The sequence below is a fragment of the Scyliorhinus canicula genome, chromosome 3, assembly GCF_902713615.1.
Source record: "Scyliorhinus canicula chromosome 3, sScyCan1.1, whole genome shotgun sequence".
In the NCBI taxonomy this organism is placed as follows: Eukaryota; Metazoa; Chordata; class Chondrichthyes; order Carcharhiniformes; family Scyliorhinidae; genus Scyliorhinus; species Scyliorhinus canicula.
Genome location: NC_052148.1, coordinates 184,196,241 through 184,209,611, shown reverse-complemented (window position 1 = coordinate 184,209,611; position 13,371 = coordinate 184,196,241). Strand labels below are relative to the sequence as shown.

The following is a 13,371-nucleotide window of genomic DNA, read 5'->3' as shown; positions in this document are numbered from 1 at the left end:
TTGGCGATAGAAGCGCCGTTTTGACTCACAGTGGATTATCAGGATGGGCACTGGGGGATCATATGAAGTCCCGGGGAAGTACTCGGGAGTTATTCATGAGGGCCTGGGTAAAAGCAAAGGTGCCATGGCCAAGATACTCATAGACCCTAAGGCCCAACTAAAGCACTTCAAGGTTCGCCTACTTCTCCAAGCATTGCTGACAATGGTACAGGATTTACACAACCAGTTGGAATACCTATGAAATCCTTGGGGTGGCACGGCCGGCCCCCACACTATTGGAGGAGGTGCTGACGACAGGAGGGACGGAGAAGGGGGTGGTGTCGGCGTTTTATGGGGCAAGTCTAGGAGAAGAGAAGGCACCACTGGAGGGAATTAAGACAAAGCGGGAGGAAAAGTTGTGGGAAGGCAAGGAAGTGGGGTTGAGGTGCTTCGGAGAGTGAATGCTTCAACTTCGTTTGTGAGTTTGGGGCTGATACAGCTGAAAGTGGTGTATAGGGTGCACCTCACAAAGGCGAGGATGAGTCGACTCTTTGAGGGGGTAGAGGATGTTTGTGAACATTGTGGGGGGAAGCGGGGGTGCAATGACGTTCATATGTTTTGTCCCGTCCAAAGCTGGAGGAGTATTGGAGGGAGGTCTTCAGGGTAATTTCAAAGATAGCATATATGAAGTTTGAACCCAGTCCCCTGGAAGCCATATTCGGGGTATCGGATTGGCCGGGGTTGGAAGCGGGTGCAGAAGCAGATGGTTTAACCTTCGCCTCGTTGATCGTCTGAAGGCGGGTCCTGTTGGGGTGGAGGTCAGCTTCTCCACCCTGTGCCCTGACATGTGGGGGGGGGGGGGGTCGGTTGCAGTTTTTAACACTCGAGAAAGTGAAGTTTGAGTTGAGGGGAAGGATGGAAGGGTTCTGCAATTCATGGCCTTTGTTTATTATGCACTTTCAGGAGTTGGACGACATTGAACACAAGTGGGGGGGCGTTGGGGAGGGGGTGCGGTTTGGACTGTGTATGATGTTGGTGACTATGTATGGGGTGATGGTGGATTCCTGATACCTTTTCTTTGATGTTTGGATTTAAACTATTCAGGGTTGTTTAGGGGTTGGTGGGGGGGAGGGATTATTGACCAAGAGATTGACATTTAATTTGTTATCGTTGATTGGTTTTTGATGGGTGTAAATTGGATGAAAGTGTGAAAAAGGAGAATAAAAATATATTTTAAAAGAGGACAATCCGACTCTGCCAGTAGCATCTGCTAGGTTACCAGCAATGGCCCTATTGTTTGCAACGTATGGGTACGTGTATGCAGATTGCAAACACGGACCTCTGAGCCAGCTCCCGTTGCCAACACGCCCCCCTCACCTCCACCAAAGACTGATGAGGTTGTGTCGATCTTAAACTTTATAGATACCTTGCTGGTTATCACCGCACAAATACACAATTGGATACAGAAGGATTCAGTATTGGCAAAGTTACCGCCACATCATCCTACTCTGAGTAGCTGCGGGCTTTTGAGACAAAGCAGCTTTTGCTCTGCGTGGAGGATGGCATACTTTGTGGGGAACTCGCGTTGTGATCCCAAGTCAGGGCAAGCAGGCCAACTCCAAGATCTACACAATGGACACCCAGGGGTGTCAAAGTTGAAAACGTCAGTAAGGAACTACATATGGTTGTCAGGCCTGGATGGCGAGATCGAACAACTGGCTCCGCAATGTAACAGGTGCCCAGAACATCAGAAACCCCTGCCAGCTGCACTACTCCAGCCATGGGAATGGCCAGGTCGGGTTTGGTTGCACCTGCATGCACATTTTTTTCATAGAATTTACAGTGCAGAGGAAGGCCATTCAGCCCATCGAGTCTGCACTGGCTCTTGGAAAGAGCACCCTACCCAAGCCCATACCTCCACCCTATCTCCATAACCCAGAAACCCCACCTAACACTAGGGGCAATTTGGGCCCTGAGGGTAATTTAGCATGGCCAATCCACCTAACCAGCACATCTTTGGACTGTGGGACGAAACCAGAGCACCCGGAGGAAACCCACGCACACACGGGGAGAACGTGCAGACTCCACACAGACAGTGACCCGGCGGTGAATCGAACCTGGGACCCTGGCGCTGTGAAGCATTTGTGCTATCCACAATGCTACCGTGCTGCCCAAATGAAATCGCTTCAAATGAAGCCCCTAGTCACCACATTCCGCCGCCTGTTCGGGGAGGCTGGTACGGGCCTTTTCAATGTTCAAATTGCTGATAGAGGATGCCTACTCTAAATGGCTAGACATCCAACAAATGTCCAACAAAAATCCAACAAAACCACTTCAAAGGCTGCTGTCAAGATGCTATGACTCTCATTTAGTACGCATGGCACCCCAGAGGAATCAGTCACGGACAACGGTAGCCGTTCATCAGCGTGGAGTTTGCAAGCTTTACGAAGAAACACGGGGTGAAGCATATCCGGACAGCCCCATACCATCCATCCCCAAATGGTCTGGCTGAACGAGCAGTACCGACCTTTAAGAAGGGGATGAGGAAACAGACCATGGGATCCGTGGCGGCAAGGCTGGTGCACTTTTTGTTCAGCTATCGGACCATATGTCAAGTTATGACCGGAGTTGCACCGGCTGAATGGTTGATGGGCCAGAGGCTGAGAAACCATTTTATTCTTACATTCCCGATATTAGCGGGAAATTAAAAAGGAGTCAAGACCTTCAGAGACGGTACCAAAGCAGATGGATGCAGGCCAGACGTTTCCGACCGGGGGTTGCAGCATGCGTCCTAAACTTCGGAGACGGTGCCCGGTGGATTCCAGGGACCATGGTGAAACAGATTGGATGGTATCATACTCGATAAAGACATGAGAATGGACAATGCAGAAGCACCGAGACAACCTCCGGAGCAGGGGGTCAGTGTCAGGACACACACCACCGGAGGAACAGTCTTCCAGCCCCGCTGGCCCGGCACAAGTAAGCCTGGGGGCATTACCCCAATAAGGGCTCGGACGAGATGCGTGAAGTGGAGAATGCAGGATCCAACATGGAAATCCAGGTAGTGGACATGTTAATCTCCCGAAATAAAAGGAGCCGACATCTCAGAATGGTCCTGGCTGGGTCTTGGGACTGTTGCTTAGTTGCTGTTGTTCCTAGCTGTGAATAGGAAATAAACTACTTTTGACCCACTTTTTCGAGGTTCCTTATTAACTACAATAGGGTGGGTTGGTTATCAGGCATCAGGGGAGGGTGGAGTGGCACCAGTTTAACTCGGGTTTGGGGAGGGGGGGTTGGAGAAGTGGGATGAGAGATGCTAATGCTTGGCCTCATTTCAGAGCTGGTGATGACATTCTCGGAAATGGCAAAAGGGAAAATAGCAATGAGTGGATACTGTGCGCACCCAAGAAATAAGAGACGACTAAAAAGACAAATTCAGACATTATGGCCGGAATTCTCCAGCTGTTGGGATTCTCTGTTCCTACCGGCAGCGCACATCTGCCCACATGTTTCCCAGCTGCATGGGATGGCTTCAATAGGAAATCCCATTGACAAGCAGCCGGAGTAGAGAATCCCGCCGCCAGCGCGCGGCGTGCCGCTGAGAAACATGTGTCTGGGGGACCGGAGAATCCAGTTCCATTGGTGGGGCTTTCTGCCGGCGGGATTTTCTGCTCCCACCGAAGTCAGTGAACTTTTGAATGGTGCTCTGCATTTTCTGAGGCCCCTCTGTGACAGGGCCATAAAATTTAGCCCCATAGGTCCAAAAGGAAACAAACACTTGTTCGCCAGCATTCAAAGGTGATAACGGCTCAGCCAGAACTCAGGCTGCTTTGGTGGGGATTTACCTTAATTCCAATTGATATAAACCAATTTACACATGAATGAATTATAACAGGTGGATGCTGACAACCAGGGTGTACAATCCTGTTATGTCCTGATCTGGGAGGTTTGCTGATTCAGATAAGGTGAAATACTAACCAACCAATGAATTTTTCAGCGAAGGTGTAAAATAGTATGAAGGAGGGCATTAACTGAGGGAGACAATGAAGAGGATTTGAACAGGGATGTTTCACAGGCCTTCAGGGAAAGCTTGATGGGTGATCATTAACAGTTCTATACTGAAAAAAAGGCATCTGTGTGCTCGTCCCAGGGGGCACAAGAAATGGTTTGGATATTTCATTTTCTTTGGCAATTACTGCTCCTGCTCCCTTGTCACAGGCACAGCATTAGATTAAATTACATTTAGTGCGTGGGAGTCAGTCATGTAACATTAATTCAGAAACAAAGAACTGGCAGAACATTTAATTACAGTGGAATTCCCTATTGCAGCACCACCTACAGGCAAACCTGGTACTACAACTGTATGTTGCAAATTTATAATGAAATTGTCATTGACAGAGACTGAATGGAATTATAAATACATTTAGAAGTGGAATGCTACAATTCACCCAATAATTTTAATATATAATAAATTATACATTTTAACAATAGATATAGTAATGTGGCACAGTGCCAACCTAGCAGTGCTGACCTGGGCCAAGGGGCAGTGCTGGGGTGGCTCATCAGGGGAGCCATGGGGGTCGTTCTCGTTATGTGTGGTGGGGGTGAGCACAGAGGACATCGAGGGGGGAACCTGCAGGGCAGGGGAGTGGGGGGGGAACGGGATGGGAGTGGGCAGTCAGGGGGGCAGTCACACTCTAATATGCACTCACCTGATCAACCCAAGGAGACCTTAGGCGAGTGCCTTTCAGGGTTGGTCCCACAGATTTTGCCAATTTTCTACTCAATTAAGACATCCTTGTTCCTCACTCATGTCCTCTTGCAATGAAGGCCAACATATAATTTGCCTTCTAACTGCTTGCTCCACCTGCATCAACTGGGGTTGTAACACAGAACACTTAGAAAACATCAGCATGCGGCACGATGACACAGCGGTTAACACTGCTGCTTCACAGCGCCAGGGGCCCAGGTTCAATTCTGGCCTTGGGACACTGTCTGCGCGGAGTTACATGTTTTGCCCATGTCTGTATGGGTTTCCTCCAGGTGCTCTGGTTTCATCCCAAGATTAGGTGGATTGGCTGTTGTGTTATGTAATTTGGAATAACACAAGCTGCCACATGATGCAGTTTTGAGCAAAAGATGCTCCAGGCTTTGAAGTGAGTTCAATGTGATTTATTGAACTGTTAGCACAGTTCTCAATGAGTTCGATTCTCTGCTAATCTAAATGTAGTAACTCAGTCTAACTGAACCAGCCTTGCTCTAAGCCACGTGCTGGGGTGTGATGCTGAGGATCCACCCTGTCTCACTCTGTAGATGTTGGTCTGTGGAAAGAGGCGGAGTGTGAGTGCCTCATCCCTTTCATAGTGAGATACCACCCCTGAGTGTCCTGATTGCTCATTGGTCGTGCCCTATTCTTGGTGTTCATTGGCTGCATGTTTGCATATAATGCATTGGCCATGCTTAATGCGTAGGGTTATGAGGCTAGGGCTGGGGAATGGGCCAGGGGAGAATGTTCTTTTGGAGGGTCGGTGCAGACTTGATGGGCTGAGTGGCCTCCTTCTGCACTGTCGAGATTCTATGGACTAGACAGAGAGGGCAAGAGGAGCCGGGAGTTCACAAAGAACGCGAGAGGAGCCGGATGTTTAAAAAGAGGCAGAGTTTAAAAAGAGAGTGACAGGCGCCAGGAGTTTAAATAGAGCCGGGAGAGAAGCTGGAAATTCTGAAAGAGCGTGAGAGGAGACGGGAGTTTAAACAGAGAGTGAGAGGAGGCAGGAGTTTAAAAAGAGCGGGAGAGGAGCCGGACCTGCGAGGTGCCTTCTCAAGACTTGGGAGCTGTCAAGCAGTGTGCTGAGTTTAATAAAAATTTCAAGACTGATGTTACAGGAAAGCGGTAAGATGATTGGTTGGTTGCCCGGGTGGCACTGCCAGGGATTGGTCCCAGACCTAGGGTTGCCCTGCCCTTATGAGATGGGGTGATGGGGAGCTTGAGGACCCCATAACATGTATATTGGGGCGTTGGGGAGGTCCCGAGATTGGGGCGACCAGGGGCCATTTACAAATGGTCCCGGTCTCTTCCAGCAAATGAAGCTAAGCGTGGCCTTGCCGAGGCCAAAAAAAGAGTCCCGTTTGATAGCAGGGTCATTCTCGGCACTGCAGATGCTGCTAAATGTGCCCAAAATGGGATTTTGTTTATTTTTACTGTTAAGTTGAGGCCATAATTTGTCTCTTTTTTTTCAGCAATACTTATGTTCCGTACTACCAAATAACACAATGAAATTTATTGCATTTTATGAATTCTGTCCTGGACGGAAGTGGCCACTTTGGGTATTTGGTGCTGAGGAGACAGGAGCCATTGTAGAGCAGACACCTCGGCATGTTTTAATGAGGAGATAGTGTCAAAGTCTCTAGATCCTTTCCATTAGTCCTTCCATGGACATCTAATTCTCTTTTTTTAAGCACCTTTCTGACACAGATGAGAAATGGTGCCTGGAATAGCTGCAGCTGGCATGCAGCCCGAGATTAACCTGCAAATCTCTGAATCTCTTGGTCCAGAGCTGCAATAACTGCTCTGTTTAATTTTGAAATGTTCACTGTTATTTGTCTTTTTATGTAACTGCTGATTTGTTAAAACATGGGAGTGAGAGAAGGGACTAATGCACAATATCCAGAGTCAACAAAAATGTTACTTCATTTGCTAAATGAAAATGGTATCTGCTTTGAGGCTTTATGTGTAACTGCCAGTTTTGCAGGAATTCATGTTTTTCTTAAATTAGGATTGTCTCTTTTTAAATTTTGAATACGTGTCTTGGGTGTTAAAAGAGCAGATGAATCCATAGTTGGATTATTTTGCTACACCACGAGCTCAGAGGCTTCCCCTTGTTTGTCACAAAGAGAGAACAAATAACAAAGAAAAGTACAGCCCAGGAACAGGCCCTTCCTCCCTCCAAGCCTGTACTCATCATGATGCCCAAACTTAAAAAAATCCTTCTGCCCTTACTCGATCCGTATCCCTCGATTTCCTCCCTATTCATGTATCCATCCAGATGCCTCTTAAATGTTGCCTGCTTCAACAACATCCTCTGGCAGCGCGTTCCAGGCACCCACCACTCTCTGCATGATAAACTTACTCAGCATATCCCCCTTAAACTTTCCCCCTCTCACCCTGAACATAAGATCATAAGAACTAGGAGCAGGAGTAGGCCATCTGGCCCTTCGCGCCTGCTCTGCCATTCAATGAGATCATGGCTGATCATTTGTGGACTCAGCTCCACTTCCCAGCCCGAACACCATAACCCTTTATTCCTTTATTCTTTAAAAAAAATATCTATCTTTATCTTTAAAACATTGAATGAAGGAGCCTCAACTGTTTCACTGGACAGGGAATTCAATAGATTCACAACCCTTTGGGTTAAGAAGTTACTCCTGAGCTCAGTCCTAAATCTACTTTCCCTTATTTTGAGGCTATGCCCCCTAGTTCTGCTTTCGCCTGCCAGTGGAAACAACCTCCCCGCTTCTATCCTATCTATTTCCTTCATAATGTTATATGTTTCTATAGGATCCCCTCTCATCCTTCTAAATTCCAACGAGTACAGTCCCAGTCTACTCAACTTCTCCTTGTAATCCAACCCCCTCAACTCTGAGATTAACCCAGTGAATCTCCTCTGCACACCCTCCAGCGCCAGTACGTCCTTTCTCAGGTAAGGATCGCAAAATTGAACACAAAACTCCAAGTGTGGCCTCACTAATACCTTACACCTCCCTAGTCTTAAACTCCATCCCTCGAGAAATGAAGGACAACACTCCATTTGCCTTCTTAATCACCTGTTGCACCTGTAAACCGACTTTTTGTGACTCATGCACTTGGACACCCAGGTCCCTCTGCACCGCAGCATGTATTAATATTTTATCATTTAAATAATAATCCCTTTTGCTGTTATTCCTACCAAAATGGATAACCTCACATTTGTCAAAATTGTATTCCATCTGCCAGACCCCAGCCCACTCACATAAACTATCCAAATCCCTCTGCAACTTCCAGAATCCTCTCCACTTTTTGCTGAACTGTGCCCCCTTGTAACTGACACTTCCAACCTTGGAAAAAGCCTTTGACTATCCACCCTGTCTCCTCACATAATTTTGTAGACCTCGATCAGGCCTCCCCTCAGCCTCCGTCTTTCCAGTGAAAACAATCCTAGTTTATTTAACCCCTCCTCACAGCCAACATCCTTGAGACCAGGCAACATCCTGATTAACCTTCTTTGCACTCTCTCCAAAGCTTCCACATCCCTCTGATAATAAGATGACATTGCTGCATGCAATACTCCAAATGCGGCCTAACCAATGTTTTATCTAGCTGCTACATGATTTTCCAACTCATGTACTCAATGCCCCGGCAGATGAAGGCAAGCGCACCATATGCCTTCTTAATCACCTTGGCCATTGTGTTGTCACTTTCAGGGAACTGTGGACCTTCATGTCCAGATCCCTCTGTATGTTAATGTTCCTAAGGGTTCTGTCATTTACAGTATAATTCAAACCTAGATTTGATCCTTCAAAATGCATAACCTCACATTTGTCCGGATTAAACTCCATCTGCCATTTCTGTGCCCAAGTCTCCAATCTATCGATATCCTGTTGTATCCTCTGACAATCCTCGGCACTACCAGCAACTCCGCCAATCTTTGTGTCATCTGCAAACGTACTAATCATCCAAGCACATTTTCCTCCAGATCATTTATATATACTACAAACAACAGAGGTCCATGTACTGATTCGTGTGGAATACCACTAGTTACAGATCTCCATTCTGAAAAACACCCTTCCACTGCTACTCTCTGTCTTCTATAACCAAGTTAGTTCTGTATCTAGCCAGCCCACCCCGAATCCCATGGAATTTTAGTTTTTGTACTAGTCTGCCATGATCTTCTGATAATGGAGATCTGAACTTTTCAAACACCTTGCTAAAGTCCATATAAACTACATCCACAGCCCCTCCCTCATCAATTTTCTTTGTCACCTCTTCAAAAAAACTCAATCGCATATCACAATCTGCTGTACTGTATACTGCACAACCCAAGGCTTCCCTCACTTTGCTGGAACAAATCTAATTGATTCCCATTGAAAATCATGTTCGTCATTGCTCCTTAAGGTTTGTCAATCAGATATCTAGATTGAGATGGTGATCTGAATTTTTCAAACAATGATACACGTCACACAAAAAATCATACAGCCTTAACTGAAGAGCTGGATTGTTTCCCCTTACCCAGGAACTGCCATACAAATTATGTATACCCTGTGAATTTGCAGCCTATCTGGGGTGAACCAAGCATGCAGAACATGCGGAATTAGGAGCAGAAGTAAGCAATTCAGCCTTTGAGCCTGCTCTGCCATTGAATCAGATCATGGCTAATCTCTTCCTGGTCTCAGATCCTCCTCCCTACCTGTTCCCCATATCCCTTTAACCCATTTTTAAATCAGAAATATATCTATTGCCTTCTTGAAACCATTTAATGATTCAAACTTCACCGCACTATGGGGCACCGAGTTCCACAAATTCACCACCGTTTGCAAGAAGTAGATCCTCCTCATCTCAGTTCTAAATCTACTGCTTCTCAACCTGTATCCATGACCTCTCATTCTAGATTGCCCCACAAGGGGAAACATTTGGTCTATGTTTACTTTATCAATGTCTTTAGTATTTTATATATCTCAATCAGATCCCCTCTCATTCTTTTAAACGCTTTCATTCCCAAAATCAATCTCGTCTACCTCCTCTGAACTGTTTCCAATGCCATCACATCCTTCCTCAAATAAGGAGACTGAAACCAGACAAAATACTCCAGACGTGGTCTCACCAACACTCTATCCAATTGCAACAACACTTCTCTACTTTTATACTCCATTCTCTTTGCAATAAACACTAAAATTGCCTTTTTTATTACATGCTGTACCTGAGTACTGATTTTATGCGATTCATGAACAAAGACTCCCGGATCCCTCTGACCAGATGCATTTTTTATCTGCTTTCCATTAGACAATAATTTGTCTTTCTATTTTTTTAAAGCCAAAATGGATAACCTCACACGTATTCATATTGAACTCCATCTGCCAAATTTTGGCCCATTCTCTCAGCCGATCTACATCCATCTGCAAACGCTTTGTTTGATCTTCACTGCCTGCTTTCCCACCTATTTTAGTATCATCCGCAAATTTTGCTACGTTACACTCTGCCTGCTTGCAGATCATTTGTATAGATTATCAACAGGTTAGGTCAGGGGACTGCCCCCTGTGACACCCCACTAGTTACAGTTCGCCAGTTCGTGCCTTTAATCCAATTAGTTTATTCAATACCATCTACCCAGCGATGGTTATTATTCCTTTGCATTAACAGAGAAGGACCCATTTATCCCAACCGTCTGCTTTCTGACAGTCAGCCAATCCTCAATCTAATCTAGTACTCTACTCTCAATCCCCTGCAATCTCACCATTTTTGCGGCACCTTGTCAAACGCCTTCTGGAAGTCTGGGTATACCACGTCCACAGGTTCCCCATTGTCCACCTTGCGTGTTGCATCCTCAAAGAACTCAAGGAAGTTTGTTAAGCATGACTTAACCTTCATACAACCATGCTGATGCTGGTGGATTGAGCTTTGTCTTTCTAAATGTTCAGTTACCTCCTCCTTAATGATTGATTCCAGCAGCTGCCCCACCACAGTGATCAAGCTAACCGGCCGATCGTTTCCTACTCGTTGCATCCCTCCCTTTTTCATGAGGGGCATCACATTGGTGTGTTTCCAATCCACCGGGACCTTTCCTGAATCCAGGGAACTTTGAAATATCATAACCAATACATCCACTGGACGCGATTCTCGCAAATGGGAACAAAGACCCCTCACGAGCGCATTCAGCCGCGTGTTTCATGGTACTTGCAGTGCGGTGAAACACATGGTTATTCAAAGGGACTCGTGCTAAATAAGGGGTCTGAATGGGAAATGCCCGCACATAACCCCGTTTTGTAAAGTGAGGAGCTCCACTGGCTGGAACTCCCCATTGTAGCGAGTGATCTCCAAGGCCCCAAAACAATCTCCAATATATTTCCCCGACTGAACGCACTGAGGGAACACCTCAACACCCATGATGGGCAACCCCGGCCTGATCGCAGACCCCAAGAAAATGACAGCTTGGGGTGCCCATGCCAGTGGCAAGGCTGGCACCCAGATGGCACTGCTAAAGTGCCAGGCTGGCACTGCCAGGGTACCCAGATGGAACCAGCAATGCCAGGGCACTACCCTGTCCAAAGGACATGCAGCTGGGAGTTTCCAATCGCCTGGGAGACCTATAACGAGTGCTGTTCCGTCTGGTCCCCATTTGTGGTCTGTGAGGCAAAGGGATTGAATCCCAAAGCCTCAGGTACCTCGGCAATCTTCACATTAGAGTGAGGCTTACTGCTTCGCTCGAATGTGTAGATTTGCCAAAAAGCTATCCCACCCATTGTGGGCAGGGTTCACATCACAACATCTCGTGAGATTGCATTGAATCTGGCAAGGCAGTGTGAGCCAGGTAGATCCCGGGGGGACAGGGTCTCCTGAGTTTCAACAGCCATGCTGTGCCACAGCGAGTTGCTTTTCCAGCGCAGCATGGCCATTGGATCGTACCCATTACCTCTGCTGCCACCTCCTTTAATAGCCTAGTGTGCAGGCCATCAGATCCCAGAGAGTAATGTGCCTTTAATCCAATTAGTTTATTCAATACCATCTACCCAGCGATGGTTATTGTTCCTTTGCATTAACTGCAATTTTTGGAAAACCTTTAATATCCACTATTGTGAAGACAGAGACAAATATTGGTTCTGTGCATCCACTATCTCTGTGTTCCCCATTATTACCTCACCATATTGTCCTCTAAAGATCCAGCATTTACTTTAGCTATTCTCTTTAGTGATTTGTAAAGACATTGCAGGAGTAATGAAACAGGCTTAAGTGAGTCAACAGCCTGTTTTGCATTACTCCCAATTCTTACTTTCTTATGTTTATTTTGATGAGGCTCACGATTCCCATGCCTCTGATACAAAATGCAGCATGTTATCAGAATTGTGTTGACTTACTTTAGGGCAGAACAAAATTTTAGATTACTCGGGGGATTGTAAACAGGTTGCAATTCAGCTCCGGCAGGAGAACACAGTCGCCGTAACGGAAAACCCTGCCCATTATTTCAGGCAAATGATTGCAGTCAGCAGAGAGAAGAAATCTTTATGAGTATCACTGGAATGGGTACAAAATCTCAAGTCACCAAATCCAACAGGTAAAAGGACAATACTAATTCACTTTGCTAGCCAGTCAGCATATTATGTTTTATATTTAGATAACAGGAAATCCATTCCCTAATCCAATTGTGCTCGGTTTGTTCTACTTAATCTACAGATTAATTGGAGTACAGATGTAATGGTAAGGCCATCATACCTATTACTGAATGCAGCTACAGTATGTTAAAAAGAAATATGCTAGCTAACAAGAGTGATACTTCATGATTGCACTTTTAATTAACCAATGAATTTATATAAATTATGTATTGTACTTGAAGTAATTCATGATGGCATGCAAATATCAGCGATTTTACCCAGTGAATGTAAGTGAAAGCTTTGTCTTCTCTTGATACTCATTATTCAGTGAGAATCATGGTGCATTGATGAGAATTGGTAGCCTGTAATTGGCAGTCAAATCTTTCAGTTCGCTTCTGCAGTTGTGTTGCGATTATTTTCATTTTTGTGTTAATTCTTCAGCTTTCAGTGGCCCCTGTGGTCATAAATTTCATCGACCCTCTCCATCAGTTTTAATTATAGCACTTATACCCGACAATTAATATTTTTTAAATTTGAAATGCATTTACATTTCCTTCCATTATTTCAGGACATGGAGGACTTTAGTTTCAAATCAGTGTTCATGCACAGGCTGTAGTGGGATGGTTTAAAAAACTCGAAGTTGGACTGCTATATTGTACGAATGTATGAAATTCCTTTTTGTCTCATTTAACAATGGTATTAACCTATTTTGAAATACATGTGTTAATGTCTTCCCATAAAAATATTGAATAGAGGAATTTAATGCAAATGCATTAAGTGGTTGTGCAATATTTTTGAACAGCATTGTTTGGACTTAAGTGTTTAAGTCGTATCTGATGCTCATTTGACATAACCCCATCCACCTACTCTACCTAGCCTATGTCCTAATGCTTTTCAGTTTTGGGACTCTGATTTCCTGCTCTTTAAAATGATGCAATTCGGTGTACAAGGCTCCATGTTCCCAGTATCAGTATCTGTACACAAAGAAAAAAATATTTGCATCCATATAGTGACTTTCAAGATTACCAGACATCTCAAAGTACTTTTCAGCCAATT

At 45.4% G+C, this 13,371-nt stretch overlaps 1 protein-coding gene across 11 annotated transcripts in view; it reads left to right on the top strand.

Annotated features, from left to right (window-relative positions):
• The window catches only part of ndst3 (N-deacetylase/N-sulfotransferase (heparan glucosaminyl) 3), a 1,441,915-nt gene that overhangs the window by 101,485 nt on the left and 1,327,059 nt on the right, over positions 1-13,371 (top strand). Inside the window, exon 1 of one of the 11 annotated variants that reach the window (XM_038791874.1) lies at positions 12,401-12,421. The exons of 9 other annotated variants lie outside the window; for them this stretch is intronic. The gene's annotated coding sequence lies outside the window, so the exon portion shown is untranslated. Of the gene's footprint in view, positions 1-12,400; positions 12,422-12,442; positions 12,603-13,371 lie in introns of those variants that run through there. One more of the 11 variants, XM_038791868.1, reaches the window with a different exon arrangement.